Here is a 16,176-nt window from a genome sequence, read left to right as displayed (position 1 = left end):
ACTTTGTGCGTTATAATTATTGTATTACATCTGATTGAAATGCAATTTTATTTATAGCTGAGTTTTATATGAGGTGTCTGTTCTCAGCTGATGTTATAGCTGTGTCTGTAACTTTTGAGGCGATGCCGTTTCAATGCAGTCATCCAGATGTTTTCACTTCATCAACTGTTCAATAAAGTTGTATGTGAAACCAGAAGGAACGAGACTTTGGGGTGCAAGACTAAAGAGAAGGTTGGGACGTGTGGAAGCATAGGCTGAGAAAAAAGGATTGCTGCTGATTGTCTTCTCAGTCGTATTGTGCAGGTAATTTTGTATTTTTTGTAATTGCACTTTTATAAATAAAAATAGCACTATTTTTTATCCTGCAGTGATTCTACTATATCAGGGGTGGCCAAGCTCTTTGATAGTCGAGCCATTTTTCAAAATTTGAAATTTTTCGCGAGCCACAATTAAAAACGTATTTAAAAGGTATGCAAAAAAAGGTGTTAAATTTTTTTTTACATAAATTATATTGATTGAAAACATATAAGTAAAAGTGCTAAATGTGTGTATTTAATTTTCTTCTCTTAATAATTCTTTAAAATTTGGTTAATAATTGGTGATAGCACTTCTCAGTAATTCCTTGAGATGCTGGTTATTTAATACTGATCGGTGTTTGGATTTCACGAATTTTAAAGTAGAATAAAATGATTCACATAAGTACGTTGTTCCGAATATTGAAATAATTCGACAAGCAGACTTTTTTATTCATGATACTTCCATTCTGGTACAAATTTCCAAAATTCAGATATCGACTGATATTTTAAATGTAGAGCTTGATCTTCTTGCATCTCTATTAATTCTAATTCTCCAGATGCTTTTTGTGTCATAATTATATTGGAAATGGAAAACTCACCTTGAATTGAACAATGTTGCACTTAGTTTTTTTATATTTGTTCTCGGTAATTTAAAAGACATTTTGAAACACATACGGAACGATAATAATTTTTTAAAATATAATAGCACAAAAATGAAAAGAGAACTCGGGTACATCTATCGAGAGCCACAAATAATCCTTCAAAAAGCCGCATGTGGCTTGGAGCCGCAGGTACTATATGATAACTAACTGTACTATATGATAACTAAAATTTAACTAAGAAGTTATACTAAAATTTTAAAAATCTTTAAAACATTTTCTACGTATTTAAACATTTTGAACTAATTTATATGGAAAGGATTTCTATCTTGTTTTATTTTCCCACTACTGGCTTGTAAATTAATTGCATGCAATAATTTTTGAAATTTTTTTAAAGATTTTATATGGGATCTTTTTGGAAATAAGGAAAATTTTTAATTTTTCATCACTTCCATTAAAATCCACTTTCAGACAAAGTATCCCAGTTAATAGTCTATATCTATCTTTAGAATTTTGTGTTGAAGATAAGATGTTCCTTTTATGGTGTAAAAAATATTTTAAGATTAATTTTATATTAATAAAATCTTAATAATGCTGAGAAGTTATGTGAGAAAGAATTTAATTTTTCTTTACATTTTCTTATAAAATGTATGGTTTGCATTTAAAACCTTGAAACTTTTTAAAATTTAAATGTAAACTTATAGCTCAAAATAAAATAAAGCTCAAATTTATAGTTGAGTAAATTGACAATTAGAGTAAATTGTTTTTTTCCTAAAGATATTTTTTAATAAAAATTTAGAATATATAAACTAATGCTTGTTTTTTGTACCCAACATATTTTATGTTGATTATAATAATGCTTAAATTTAAATATGTTTTAGGCTGCTCATTTATTGCAAGCTCCAAAAAGTAATTCTGAAGACCTGGCTTCCATTTGTTCTCTTTCTTTTAAACTGAACTCACTGCAGTTACAAACACTCTTAGAGCGCTATCTACCTTCAGATGATGAACCTCATATACCTCAGGAATTTATTGAAAGTGTTGTAAAGGTATGCGTTATGTATTTGTAGTAACCTGACAGTTCTTTCAATGAATAGTTAAGTGTTATTAGATCCATGACTAACTTTATATTGTAAACTACTGTACCCAAAATTTCTTATAAATATAATGAATAAACTTTCAAAGCAAAAAAGGAAGGGGGAAAAAGTGAATAATTTTCAACTGAAAGTTCTGAAATGGACATACTACAGTTTCAGTTCAAGAACCTTCCTCGGTGTCTGGATACCAAAATGATGGTAGCAAAGTAAAGAGACAAACACATGCTAAGTGGTTTAGCCAATAGAGACAGAGGAACAAGTTTGAATAATATAATAAAAAATAAGAGATGAAAAAAGGCGTGAGGGGATCTGAGGAGAGCTGCAGGGGACAACAGATTAAATTAGAGTACACTTCCAAATAATGAAAAACAGTGGGATACTAGAAAGGTCATTAAGTAAATTATTATAATTTTTCAAAGTATGGAAGGACAACCAAAAATTGAATTCGGTAGATGAAGAGCACAGTGTTAAATGACTTTAGCAGAATAAAACTCAAACCTGTGATTAAAATTCCAACTATGTAGAGCAATGAAAGATCGATTAATGTCCTGACTTTGGTCATAGCTTTCTTTCTTTTTTAAATTGAAGTTTAAAGGTATGTTTAGTTTATCCAATATATGCAAGACTACAGTGACACCAAATTTGATAAATACACCAGCTTTTAATATCAGCTATGGGTTCTTTAAGGTTGGTGAAATTTAATTTATTTACTGGGGAAAAAACTATTTTAAAACTGAAATTTATTCAAAATCATAGCAATTTGGGAACTGATTTTCAGATAATAAGGTAAAACAATCAAATTGTCAAAATCTGATTCGAAATTTTGGTAGATATCAAATTTAATTTTTTATGGATGGAATCAATAATATTAAAAGGAAATCACTATCTACAGCTATAGCTAAAGAGCTTTTTAGATAATAGTTTTTTTTATTTTAGGTTGCTGAAAATACTGCTGATGAACAAGCTAGAAGTGAAGGCAGAGATATTAAACTCGATTCTGATTCACAATTGCCTTTCTTGTTGCCTGAGGATGGTTATTCTTGTGATATTGTCCGAGGAGCTCCAGCTGGATTGCAAGAATTTTTGCAACCACTTATTCTAGCAGGTAAAACAGTTGCTTTATAATTGATGTACAAATATTTTTAATTTGCTATTTTATATTTATTTAAAATTGCTATACAAGTGAATATTGAAAATTAAATTTAAATATTTAAATGAAAACTGTTTTCTTTTGTGACTTAAAACTAAATTTTCAATAACATAATTAAAATCATTATTTATAACTATAATATTTCCTTGGTAGATGAGTTTCTGATTTTTAAATAAAATTGAAAAAAAATTAAAAGATGTTTCAATTTGCCATCAAAATCTTTTTCACTTTTATATTGATTTTGAAAATTATGATTTAATAGTTGAAAATAATAACTTATGCAACTAATCCAACCTCAATTTTTTTTTATCAATATAAAGAATATTATGTGTGTAAGTAAATTAAAAAAGAAAAAAAAATTAATGTGTTAAAATTGAGAACTGCTAAAATTTAATAATTCAGAATTAAGCATAGATTTTAATGTTATTTATTGTTTTATTACCTTTTTCAATATTCTGTTATGATCAGTTTAAAAAAATTCGATCACATTTTGATGGAAATGTAGAGTAATTTTTGGTAGAATAGTTTTGAATAATTATCCATTATAAATTGAAACTAATAATTTTTACCTTAAGAAACATATTGCTGTCATGAAAGTGTTCTCACAGTTAGAATTCTTTGGAAGTCCTCATTTACCTAAAAACACAACTACAAATATTTCATATTTTTAAAGCCTCAGTTAAACATTACACACTCAGCTTACTTTGATATATATGATTGTTAAGTAAAAACTATAATTCAGTTAATTGGAAATGGGTTTCACTTTAAGTTTTAACAACTTTTAAAAAAACATGACTAACATTTATTTACTAATTATGTGATTTAATTTAATGTTGAATATTTTCTGATGTCATGTGTTACATTGTTGTCAGCATACTAAATATCATTGTAGCTATAGTTTTTTTTCTTCTTGTTTTTTATTGTAATTATTAGAGCCACATCCTTCTCCCTTTTTAAAGTGAAGTTTAAAAAGGTGTTTATTCTGACTTTTTTTAATGTATGATTAAAATTAAAGTATTTTTGAATTCATTAATGTAGTAGCTTTTATTATTAATAACTTATTTTACTTAAATATATTACCAGGAGTGTTGTATATAACATGTTTAATATTTTGTTAAAGGTCTTTGTCGTCTTACAATTCAGCCTACATCTTCTGGGTATTGGACTATTTACATGTCTGATCAAGATATTGGCAGGTTGCCTTCTGGGGTAATTAAAATTTATGTATTACATTCAAATAGTTAATTTTATTTTGATATTGTTTCTTTCAATTGTTCTGAGAAATTGCTTGAAAATTAATCTATGTATTAAACACTTTAAGTAAATGTGTGTGAGACTTTTTATATATTTATTATGTCATTCATAAATATACTAGTGAGTTAAAATATGTGAGTTTTATACTTAAAGTCTAGCTTTAAAAAACTGAAAAAGAAATAACTGTTTTATTTTGATAAACTATTAGCATTTGTAAAAAAATTCTGACTTCACTATGTTTTTAATATTTTAAGTGAAATCAACATATTCATTAAAATTTATTTTTGAACACTCTTTAAATTGATATTCTATATGCTAAAATACTAATTATTTGATGAAATTTCCATTGATATTAAAGGACATATGACACTAAATTTGCTTACTGTGAGAGATGTATATCAATAATTTTGTCACTAATGTTTCAAAATAGTATGTTAATTCTTCTACCAGGATGAAAAAAAAGTTCACATAAATTTGAAAAGAGTTTTTTACAATAAATACTAACTATTGGAAGATTTTGAGTTATAACTTACTTTCTGTTAGGTTGAATGGAAAGTTTTGTTCACGAAAGTGCATGCCTTATTTTATATTAATGTTAAGGTTATTTTATGAAGGAAAGTGGTAGGGTATTTGTCCTATAACTCAATTGTTATGTTCTAGCTTACAGAGACACAGGTATATGGCAGAAAAAAGGAATGTGCATACATATTCTCACTTGTATCGAAAGTATCCAGCAGAGCTAAGTGATAACCCTAATGTATACATTTAAAGATAAATACCCTACCATTTCTTAAGGCACAGTTTGCATCTTTGTTTAATGAGGTGTGTTCTTTCGCCGACAGAATTTTCCGGTGTACCTAATATAATTTATCGTCAATCCAGGATTCATTACCAGATTCAATTCTTTTGGAATTTTGTGAAAACAATATTAAATTTGTAAATGATTTTGTTAAAAACTAAGATTGTAATCTCAAGTGATGCATATTTTTGCAAACACCACAATTATATATGACTACAGGAGCATTTAAATACTAAGAAATAAAAACTAATTTGTCCACTATTTGGTTGTTAGAAAAATTGCATCACCAATTTATTTAAAAGTTTTCCAGGAGGATTTTAATTTTTATTTGTCAATTGTCCATATAAAAATGCTCATGTTTTTAAAAGATAAGTTTGATGAACAGTTAAGTTTTTGAAAAGTCTTGTCTTTTTTTTCAGTATTGTGATTTTTGTGAAAGGTTCTATAATAAAATGGTCCTTAAATGGACCTAATTTTTTTCTAGGTCATCCCCAATTATTGATTCATGTGGTCATGTGTGAAAACTTTTCTGTATTTGTTCTGTTGTGTTTTAAGAGGCATTTTCTTTACCGTCTTAATTTATTTATTATTCTTATTTATTCTGTGAATACGTAAGATTACTTTTTAAAGTACTTTTTAGAAAGTGTGCGACTTTTAAAAAGTAACGACTTTGTCTTTGAAAAATCTAATAACAAGTAGTTAAGAAATGTTAGAATTAAATTGTAATTTAATTTCTAGGCTCGTAGTCCAAGTTTACACAGTTATGTTGATGATAGCATCAGCTGGTAAAACCAAGAAGCAGAAGTAGTTACAATCCGCTTACAGAAAAGTAATAATGGCATCGGTCTGAGCATTATTGCTGCTGGGGTAAACATTTAATTTCTTTCCTTGTTATAAAAAATTGTTTAATTGCAAAATACAAAAAAAGAATTCTCAGTTTTGAAATATCTTTGCGTTTTTTAAATTCAATCATTCATTTAAAATTTATATTAAAAATATTATTTTTAACTAAAATGTAAATTTTTAATTGTAGTCTTAATAATATTGTAATTTTTAAAGTATTCCTAACATTTTCCCTAGGAGCAGAATTATGTTGAACATTTTACGTCAAGACTCGAGAATCACACTAATAAAATTATTACTACTCTTTTTTAGTGACAAATAATATTGTTTTGCAAACTAAATTTGTAGGCCTTAATTAGAAATACCAAATTATGTATAATTGTTTACGTAACAGAATAAAACTTGATAACAGCATATAAAATTTTCTTCACTTTTAGAGTTGCTTATTCTGAGTGGTTAGTAACAGTTCTGCTCCATTAATTAGTTGTTCTGTTGGGATTTCCACATACGTTGCAGTTCTGAGCATTAAGCATTTCTTATTATTCTCTTAGAATTTACAATTTTTGTAATTGTTTAGTTTTAATTATTTATTAATATTTTTTAAAAGCTTAAAAAGTTGATTAAAATGCATCCTGCAAATATATTTTAAAATATATTTAGGTGACATTTACACAATAAATGTTTAATATAATAAAATTTTATATTTTATAATTAATATAACAAATATAATAAAATATAATTATTTTATAATAAATGTAATTATAATTTTAGAATTTATTAAAATATTTTCTCTAATTAACATTGTATCCGAAGCATTATTGTTTTAAGATATGCCGTAATAATTCGAGTTAAATACCAAGAAATACAGCATTCTAGCCTTGTTAAATTTATATGTTTTTAAAATTTACATATGTTGAAGCATACACATACTAAGAAATGATGTATGGTACTTATTCTTATAGGCTCCCTCTGAGAATGACAAGCTCGGAATCTTCATAAAATCTGCTGTAAAAGACGGTGCTGCTGACCTAGTAAGTGGTTATAATTGAAGTAATTGTGCTGAAACTAAGAATGGCTTAGAAATAATTGAATTGTAAATGATGACTTAAACCTCCCCCCTTACTTAAACATTAGATTTTTTTACTATAGAAAAATTTGTTTCTCAGATATGTATAGTGGGTTATTGAAAAGCATATTTTGTATGAAAGATATAAATCAGGATTCATCATTTTCCTGATCAAAAGTATTTTTTCATTTCTCCTGCTTTTAAGATTTTGTTGTTATTGATTTTTTTTTTTTGTATCTGCAGAATATACCATTTCTGTAATGCGTATATTAAAATAATTTATTTTAAGAATCGAAAGATTTGGATTTTTTTTTTATCTTGATTGGTAATTCTAGATCACAAAATTTGATCGATCAAACTTGGCGACTGTCTACTAATTATAAGCATGATTTAGATAAACAACCTTACTCCCAAGATTCATTGTTTCAAAATTTTTGAGAATTCAGTCATTTTATGTGAAAGGAAACTTAAATATTTTACAAAATCAAATTTTATAGTGATGAGTTCAAGGGAGATATGTTTACTTATTATTTACTGAAATGCACACTTCCATGGTGGAATTTTGTGCTTTTATAATTATTGATTCATCTGATTTTAAAAATGCTTACTTATTATTTACGGAAATGCACACTTCCATGGTGGAATTTTGTGCTTTCATAATTATTGATTCATCTGATTTTAAAAATGACAAATTCCAATCGACCTTTTAGTAATTATATAACTAAATTATATTTTTACAAATGATAAAGTAGCATATTTACTGTGTTTTCGTTTTAAGGCTATTAACACATTAAAATTTCACAAATCAAATTATTTTAAAGTAAACTCTATTACAAATTTTGAAAAGGGGGAATTCATTTTACCGCTTCTTTCCTGACTACTTTTTTAATACAATAATACTATCATAATTTTTTATGTATCTTAAACTATTATAAATTTTGTTCAGTGATCCTCCAATAATTCATCTGATTTTTACTGGAAACTATATAAACTTTCTGTTCTAAACAAATTTATTCTGAAATTCAAAATTGTTTTTATTATTCTTTTGGTATAAAATTTGCTTTTATTAAACTTAACTAAAGCAGAATATGCTTTCTTTTTTTATAGTAATCTGGTATGTGCCTCCAAAAATGTTCTGATATTGAAAAATATTGTAAATTGATAAATATTGTAATTACAATATTGTAATTAAAGTCGATATAAATACGGATTATTTTTTATCATCAGAAACTTTCGCCATTGGACTAAAGAACTAGAAACTGAAAGATCCATACACATTTTCACTATATATATTTATATAAGATTTATTTCTTATATAAACATATATAGTGAAATAGATATTATTATTATTATAGATATTATTATTATTAAGTGGTTTTAAACCAATGGTCCTCTGTATCAAGCCCTGCATTTTCCTCATTTTTTATTCAATTGATAATTAAATAAATTAAATCTGAATTTTAAAAGAAGCTCAAATTTTTTTTCCTTCATATTTTAGAATGGCAGATTGCAAGCTGGTGATGAATTATTGAAAGTAGATGGGCATTCTTTGGTTGGCGTTAACCAAGAAAAGTAAATAAAACTTAATTAGTTTTATTTCTCTATAACCGTTCCTTCCTTTATTGTTATTTAAAAAATATCTCATTATTTGTCCTGTTTTTTTTTTAGGGCGACTGAATTAATGACACGAACTGGTCCTGTTGTTACCTTAGAAGTTGCTAAACAAGGTGCATTTTTTAATGGTCTGACTGATTTGCTAACTAAACCTTCACCTACAATTCAAAGAGGTATTTATATTCTAAAAATTTCTTATAATATAAAACTTTGATTGTTAGATTCTTTGTTCTGTTTTAAACCTATTTTTTTTTACTGCTCTTGATAAAGCGAAAAAATATTGGGTTTGTATTAGTTGCTCGGCTTGGTTGAGTTGTTGATATTGAATCATGTTGGATTCAATTTCAATTTATTCATTGCTCTTAATAGATTGCACAACATTAATGTCCAGTAAATCAATTGGAATTGGTAAACATGTAAGGCTTGAGATTGAAGATTTAAACGATAACAAATCATGTAATTTAATTAATAAAAAAATATTATTTAGAAATGTTTCTATTGAAATAATATTTTTACAGTCGGACTTCTATTTAACGAAATTCCATTTTCCGAATTTCTTCATTTTGCGAATTTTTTCGAGGAACCAAGAACATTTTGGAAATTCTTAAAAAAAACTTCCGTAAAAATAACTCGTAAATAATTCGTAAAATAACTTCCAAATAGCGAAGTGAATTTTCTATTTAACGAACTTTTCTTTGAGGTCCACTTTCCCTATTTCCCAAAATATTTCAAACTTGTTAACGCATATTATGAGGGAAATAAACTTTGAATTGATTTTCGAAGACTTTTAGAGAAAGCAGTGAAATCCCTTTCCCCTTTTGTTTGCATTTCAAAGGAAAAACTCGACAAAATTAAAGAATTTTATCAGTAGCAATTAAACTTATGAACGCGTGCTGTAATGTATGTTTTAAATTACTACTATAATAAATGTAGCTATAATTTTAAACATAAATTTAGCTTTTTTTAGTTGAAAATTTATGCAGCATGATAGTGTAACACTGGATAATGTTTTACTCTATTCTTGCTTTTCATGCAGATTTCTTTAATGGTTAAGATTTATGAGAAAATAAATGGTAGATACTAGTTTACTAGATAAAGGTGTATCAATTACCATTTTAATCATGTCTAGTGTTTATGAATTTAAAACCTGTTTTGCGTCGTTTAAGTATTTCAAAAGGTGATTTTCTATTTAACGAATTTTCTATATAACGAACTTATTATCGGGATTTAGCGACTTCGTCAAATAGAGGTCCGACTGTATTTAAAAATTAACACAAAATTGTTTTGATGACCTTAGTTCATAATTTATTTAAATACTTTGATTTAGCATTTTTAAGCATTTCTTACATTCTGCTAATAAATAATTCCTTTATAAAACTAAAAATCTCATTTTCCTGTGCTTTTTAAAGAAATTTTATTAAAATAAATTTAACTGAAATAAATGCTATAAAAAAGTGGCTAGAATAAATGCTCTGAGCAAATTTAAACAATTGTAACTCAGCAGTTTTTCATTTTTTTCGTTTCAAAAATTAAACTTACTACTATCAGGTTTCAAATTTTTTATTGCACTCACATTTCATGAGTAACACCACATCTCACAAAATGTTTTAATAAAAATAATTATGTCAAATAAGAGATAACATTTTGCTCAACTTGTATATTTATGTATGGAAACTAATATTTGTTCCTAAATTTAAAAAAAAAAAATTTCCACTTTTAATCTTGAATTCTGGTGAATTCACTAATAAGTTAAAATTTACCAATCTCTCTATTCTACTTTTTTGTCATTTGATGTTTTATTTACATTTTCTTTTTTTCAAAACTCTCAAAAAGAAAAGTATTTCATAGTTCCAATAACTTTTTTATTTTATTCGCAAAAATATCAAATTTTTTAATTATTTTCTGTATCTAGTGTTCTTGAATTTTCAAAATTTTTTTTAACTTTCTTGTTCTTGACTAAATTTTGGTTATTTTATATTGTAACTACTCTTTTTGAACCTAATCATCTGCTGTCTTGTTTCTAACCTTTCATTCAACACATTACTCATATGAAACGAGCATTCAGAGCCCCTCCAAGTGGATGCGAGAACCAAAACTTTGGAAATTTAAATAACTATCTTGTTCCTCCTAAAATAACACGAAGTTGTTATTTTGACTATAATAAAAACACATCTTCCACAAACAATGAACTATTACCCACCTTAGAACGAACAGATCAAGTCTTAAAAGAATATCCATTCAAGAATGCAAGGCTTCGTCCACCAGGCTTACCGTCCAAATTTTCAGTGTGGCCTTATAAACGAGCTTTGTTTAAACCTAAAAGTGAAGATTCTCTACTCAATTTCTGCCATAATTGTCCATGTCCATATTGCCAATCCCACTTGGATCGAGGGCATGTGCCATCAAAAATGTCTAGAACAGGGTTTCTTAACCTGTGGTTCATGAACCCTTAAGGGGTCCATGAGTTATATTTTGGGGGTCCACTGACTACTCTTAAATTTTAAACCGTTTGGAAGCCTACCCATTGCTTGTAAAGCGAGCTATGGCAGCTATAATTCCGTTTGCTACAGTGTATCTTTGCGAAATGGGATTTTCCACACTTGTGACAATAAAAGCATAACATCGAAATCGATTGAATGTTGAACATGATATGCACCTTGCTTTGTCGAAAACCATCCCCCAATTCAATTTATTAATTGAGGAAAAGCAGCAGCAACCTTCACATTAAAAATTTTAATTTTAAAAATTTCTTATACTATTAAAATAATAAAATTAAATGTTTTCTAATAATTGACGTTTTTTTTTCAATTTTTTTTCACAGGGGGGTGGTCCGTGACTTCTTAAAAAATTTTAAAAGGGGTCCATTATATCAAAAAGGTTAAGAAACACTGGTCTAGAAGCATATTATATCAAATCGAGGATTATGAAACTGATTGTCCTATATGTATATTTAAAAGGCAACAGCATATGCCTAAAGAAAATGTAACTCTTAACTATTTTTGTATTGTATGCAAATCAAAAGCAACTTCCATTTGTCTGTCTTTAGAAAATCTATCATCACAACAGTTTTGCCACAAAGACGTTGATAAGAATGGCAATTACACATATGATAGTTTTACCAATCATTCAAAAAATATGTATTTTTGTAACAGTCATGAATATTTTAAACATATTAATAAAAAAGTGGCTAAAGAGATTTTTTCATTGTTGCCATATTATCGTTCATCTAAATGCAGTAGTACTGAGACTCTGTACAGCTTGTCTTAAACCATGCCCTCAAACTTGTCACAGTTATATAAAATTTTCTTCTCTTTTTAGTCCTTTGATGATGTTTTTCAGTCCTTATGGTTTGTTTTTATAGGTTTTATTTTTTCAGTTTTCATTTGTTTCCTTTCTAAAATGCATTTTTATTTAGTTTGCGTTTTAAACTCATTTTGCATGACTTTGTCAAGTTTCATTTTTATCAATTCACAACCTGTTTGATTTTGGTAGTAAGCAATATTTTAGTCTCTCTATCAATTGTTTTATGTCCTTCCAGAATGTATTGTGCTCAATTTTAATTTAGTTCGCCTTTTTAGCATATTATGCATGATTTTGTGAATTTTCATTATTATCATTTCCCAATTGTTTGTTTCATATTATGTTTATCCACTTATAGTTTTCGTTCGAATGTAAACATTTTAGCCTTGCTGTCAATTTTTTTATGTTCTTTTGACGCATGTTTTCATATTTTTAAAGTTTATATCCATTAAAACCTAATTGGTGTTTTTAAATTGTTCTTAATGTTACATTTGTATAATTTCTGCTACCGTAAGCATGAGATTAGGGCTAATTTGAAGAGTATCCATTCAGTTACATGATCGGTTTGAATTAAGTTAAATAATAAAAAAAAATGGTATCTAAATTTAGATCTTAACGAATGCTTATTTAATATTATTTCTTAGCACAACAAGGAAAAGAATAAGCTCGTACACTATTAAATGAAATGATCAATTAATTTTTATCATGTTCAAAAAAATTAAACTTAGAACTAATTATCTTCCTTAAAAAAAAATTTTTTTTTTCAAAAAAAGAATTTTCTCTTAATAGAGAATTAAGAATCTGTACTTTTGCATTAAAACTTTTTATAAAACTCTCTCAATTATTGGTTGTGTTGTAGATTTTTTTAAATATATATATAATTAAATTAAATATAATTTCAATGTTAAAATCTGCTAGTTTTAGATACAATCACTGTAATATTAAAAAGTTAAGAAGGAATCAAAGATAGTAGGAGTTTAAATAGTGGTTGAATTAAATTTACTTTGCTATGGTTAATTCGAAATTTACTTGCTTACAGGGCCTCGCAGAATGAGTGAGCGACATATTCCATCGAGGGTTATGAATGAAAATGGTCATGATGGGAGAATAACTGCAGGATCTAACCACCTGTTACCTCCTCGAATGCAGAGCAGTAAAAGTGTTCCTTCCTTAAATAGTAAGGATTCTGTCATTTTATTATCAATGTAATCCCTCTCAATGCATATTGCTTAGCATTAAAATGTAATTTTATTATTTAATTGTGGGAAAGACTTAAAGTGCCAATTTCTTAAAAAAATATTAGGATTTCTATAATAATTGTGTAGACATTTAATAATGAAAACTCATACCTTTTGTCAAGATACTGAGTATTTTTTTAGTTTTAAATTTAAAACACAATTCTAAACTTCTTTCCTTTTCCTGATGTTAATTTTTAGTATGTAAGCAGGGTGCGTAGCATTTTTAAAAAATGCTTAAATGTGCTTATACAGTACAGAACCCGTTATCCGGATATCAGAAAACCGGAAAACCAAAAAACCGGAACGAAATTCGATACATTTTCGCGCCATTTAAAAAAAAAAATTTTTTTTTTCCTCATAAGATTTTCGCATTTTTGTTTTTCTTTTTTGAAAGACGTTTACCTTACCATCATTTTGGAAATAATCATTAGTGTATTCCTTCATCGGTTTTTCTTCTTTTTACGATTATTTCCAAAAAAAAATTTTTTTTGTTGGGTTTAGCAATAAACAAACGGCTTTTTGTAGCGATTCAGAAAACCGGAAAAATCAGTTATCCGGAATAGCGATGATCCCGATCGTTCCGGATAATCGGTTCCCTACTGTATTTGATTTGCATTTTTTAAAAGCCCTTAAAGGTGCTTATTTTATTCGGGGTTTGTAAAAAGTGCCTAATTTTCTGTCTTTTAATAAGAGATTTTCCCTTTACCGTGTCGATTGTTCTAAATTACAAAAATGCAATATTTATCAGAAACTAGTTAATTCATCACGATTATGTGAAGTTTGTGAAAATATTTTTGAATTTTATTCATTCTATGTTCATAAATTAAGAACTTTAAACGATAGAAATTTTTTTTTATTACTGCACAGATCCTAATTATGAATTTTTTTTTTGGAAAGTGCTTTAAAAAGAGTACTTAAAAGGTGCTTATTTTTTGTTGAAAAATCTGACTACGCACCCTTTGAGTATTATATGATAACTAGGGAAAAGTGCGCTTTATCTTTTTCTCTCTCATTAATCTGAAGTTGAGTATCAAATTTTAATTCATATATTCATAACAAAGATTCATCAACTATCAAAGAACCCAAAAGAAAGTTGCTTCCCTAATAAAGAAACTGAAGAAGAACGAATAATTTGGATCTTATTCCAAGTAGCTGCAATGTACTATTTTTAAGAACGAAAAGTTCATGCAAATGACAAGTTGATGATAAAAAAAATTTCAGTCTTGTCCAGAGTAAAGTTTAGTGGGGGTATGCTGGTTTGTCAGCATAATATCTAAAAATTCAATTTAAAATTGTTTGCAGATTAAAAAATACGTAAAATAGTTATTGATTATTTTAAATATGTGCTCTGAAGCAAAAATTTTAAAACCACAATTTTTTTCTCCCTAGGCAACCATGAACCAGCCCCCCAGGTATTCAACAGAATGGAAGCATCCGATCACAGGAGGTTTACAATCCTGCATAGAGCCGAAAGGTTTCAGCTGCTTCGATGCCAAAAGTGAATGAATTCCCGGATCACCACACTCGTTCAAAATCTGCAAATAACTTGTGACACGACATGCCTAATGATCCAGGGCTGCATTATCCTCAAGATGATCAAAACCCACCTCCGTATCCCGGTGGTTCGAATAATCGCGCTGTTTCCCATCCAAATATCCAACAATCGCAGGCTCCAATGCATGCACCCTATCAACTGTCATCGTTACCGCCACCTGCAAGTTTTCGCAAAACGAGTGACATGGTGCATTATCCAAAAAAAAAGAATCACTTTTCTGCCTTGATTTGTAATTTTATTGTCAAAACTAATCAACCAATCTTTAAATATTTCCATGGTCATCCATGCCTTCTTATTATGATGATATTTTACTCCCATTTGTGATAAATCTTTACCTTTAAAACAACGAGGTTTCTTGGAGTGCCAAATGAAGATGGGCTTTTCCTTTTCATCAGCAGCATTAGCACAAAAACACACAGTGAGCCTCTGTTTAGCTTGTTTTCCTCCCTTGGCCTCTTCTGCTTTCTCAACTAACTTTTGGTAGGTAAGGCACGGAAAAAAAGTCCTGTCTCATCTAAGTTATAAACATCACGATCTTCATAGCCTGCCAGAATGATTGGAAGCCTTGATTTCCAGTCTTGACACAAATCTTTATCAACATTAGCTGATTCACCGCGTAATGTTTTAGAAACAATATTCTTTCTATTACAAAACTTATTTAACCATCCGTTGCTTGCACGGAAGTCTTCTACACAAAGTGATTCTGCAATCTGAATGGCTTTTTCTTTCACTGAAATACCACTTAATGGGACGTTTTTAGTCCTAACACATCTGAACCACTGAATTACAGCTTCATTTATATCACAAAACTTTTCATTTCTCTTTATCCCACGATTTTTAAAATCTTCACATTCTTTCAGTAAGCTCTCTTTGTTTTTAACAACATTTTTTATTTGATTCTTGTTGCAATTAAACTGTGAAGCCAAGTTTCTTGTAGATGTTCCTTGATCATGATAATTAAGAACTTTGATTTTGTCACTCAAATCCAAATGTAATCTTTTGCTTGGTTTAGGTGCCATGATTTTTAATTTTACTTGTGCCTGAGCATAAAATTTCTAGTGTTAAAAACTATGCTTCTATATGCCTTCACACAGAGGACTCTAGTTTCAGTTTCTAGTTTCTGAGTTAATGAGGACTCTAGTTTCTTACTATGAAAAGAGTACAAAGGCTCAAACCTGTTATCATTTGTGCACCCACAACAAAAGGTCAAGTTCCTCCCCCAATGCTCAAAATTTTTCAGCATAAAAGGGAAGTTGAAAGGTCAAACAGAGTGTGATGAACACCTGTTTTCTCACTTATGGAAAAGCTTCTGAGTCTTCATTGTGTTAAATCCTCCCCTACCCCCCCTTCTTTCTTGAAAGTGCA

The 16,176-nt window shown here is 28.2% G+C and overlaps 1 pseudogene across 1 annotated transcript in view; it reads left to right on the top strand.

The window, feature by feature from the left end:
- LOC147809963 (afadin-like) overlaps positions 1–16,176 on the top strand; it is a 38,697-nt pseudogene extending 22,521 nt beyond the window's left edge. The window contains exons 14-23 of the transcript XR_015433547.1: positions 88–303; positions 1,777–1,944; positions 2,929–3,097; positions 4,263–4,351; positions 5,934–6,062; positions 7,001–7,069; positions 8,603–8,676; positions 8,773–8,891; positions 13,058–13,195; positions 14,646–16,176. The product of XR_015433547.1 is annotated as an afadin-like (transcript). The remainder of the gene's footprint in view (positions 1–87; positions 304–1,776; positions 1,945–2,928; positions 3,098–4,262; positions 4,352–5,933; positions 6,063–7,000; positions 7,070–8,602; positions 8,677–8,772; positions 8,892–13,057; positions 13,196–14,645) is intronic.

The sequence above is a fragment of the Parasteatoda tepidariorum genome, chromosome 5 (assembly GCF_982258835.1).
Source record: "Parasteatoda tepidariorum strain Cologne lab strain chromosome 5, Ptep-v5.0, whole genome shotgun sequence".
Classification (NCBI taxonomy): Eukaryota; Metazoa; Arthropoda; class Arachnida; order Araneae; family Theridiidae; genus Parasteatoda; species Parasteatoda tepidariorum.
The sequence above is the reverse complement of the archived record's forward strand: the minus strand, read 5'-3'. Positions and strand labels throughout refer to the sequence as shown.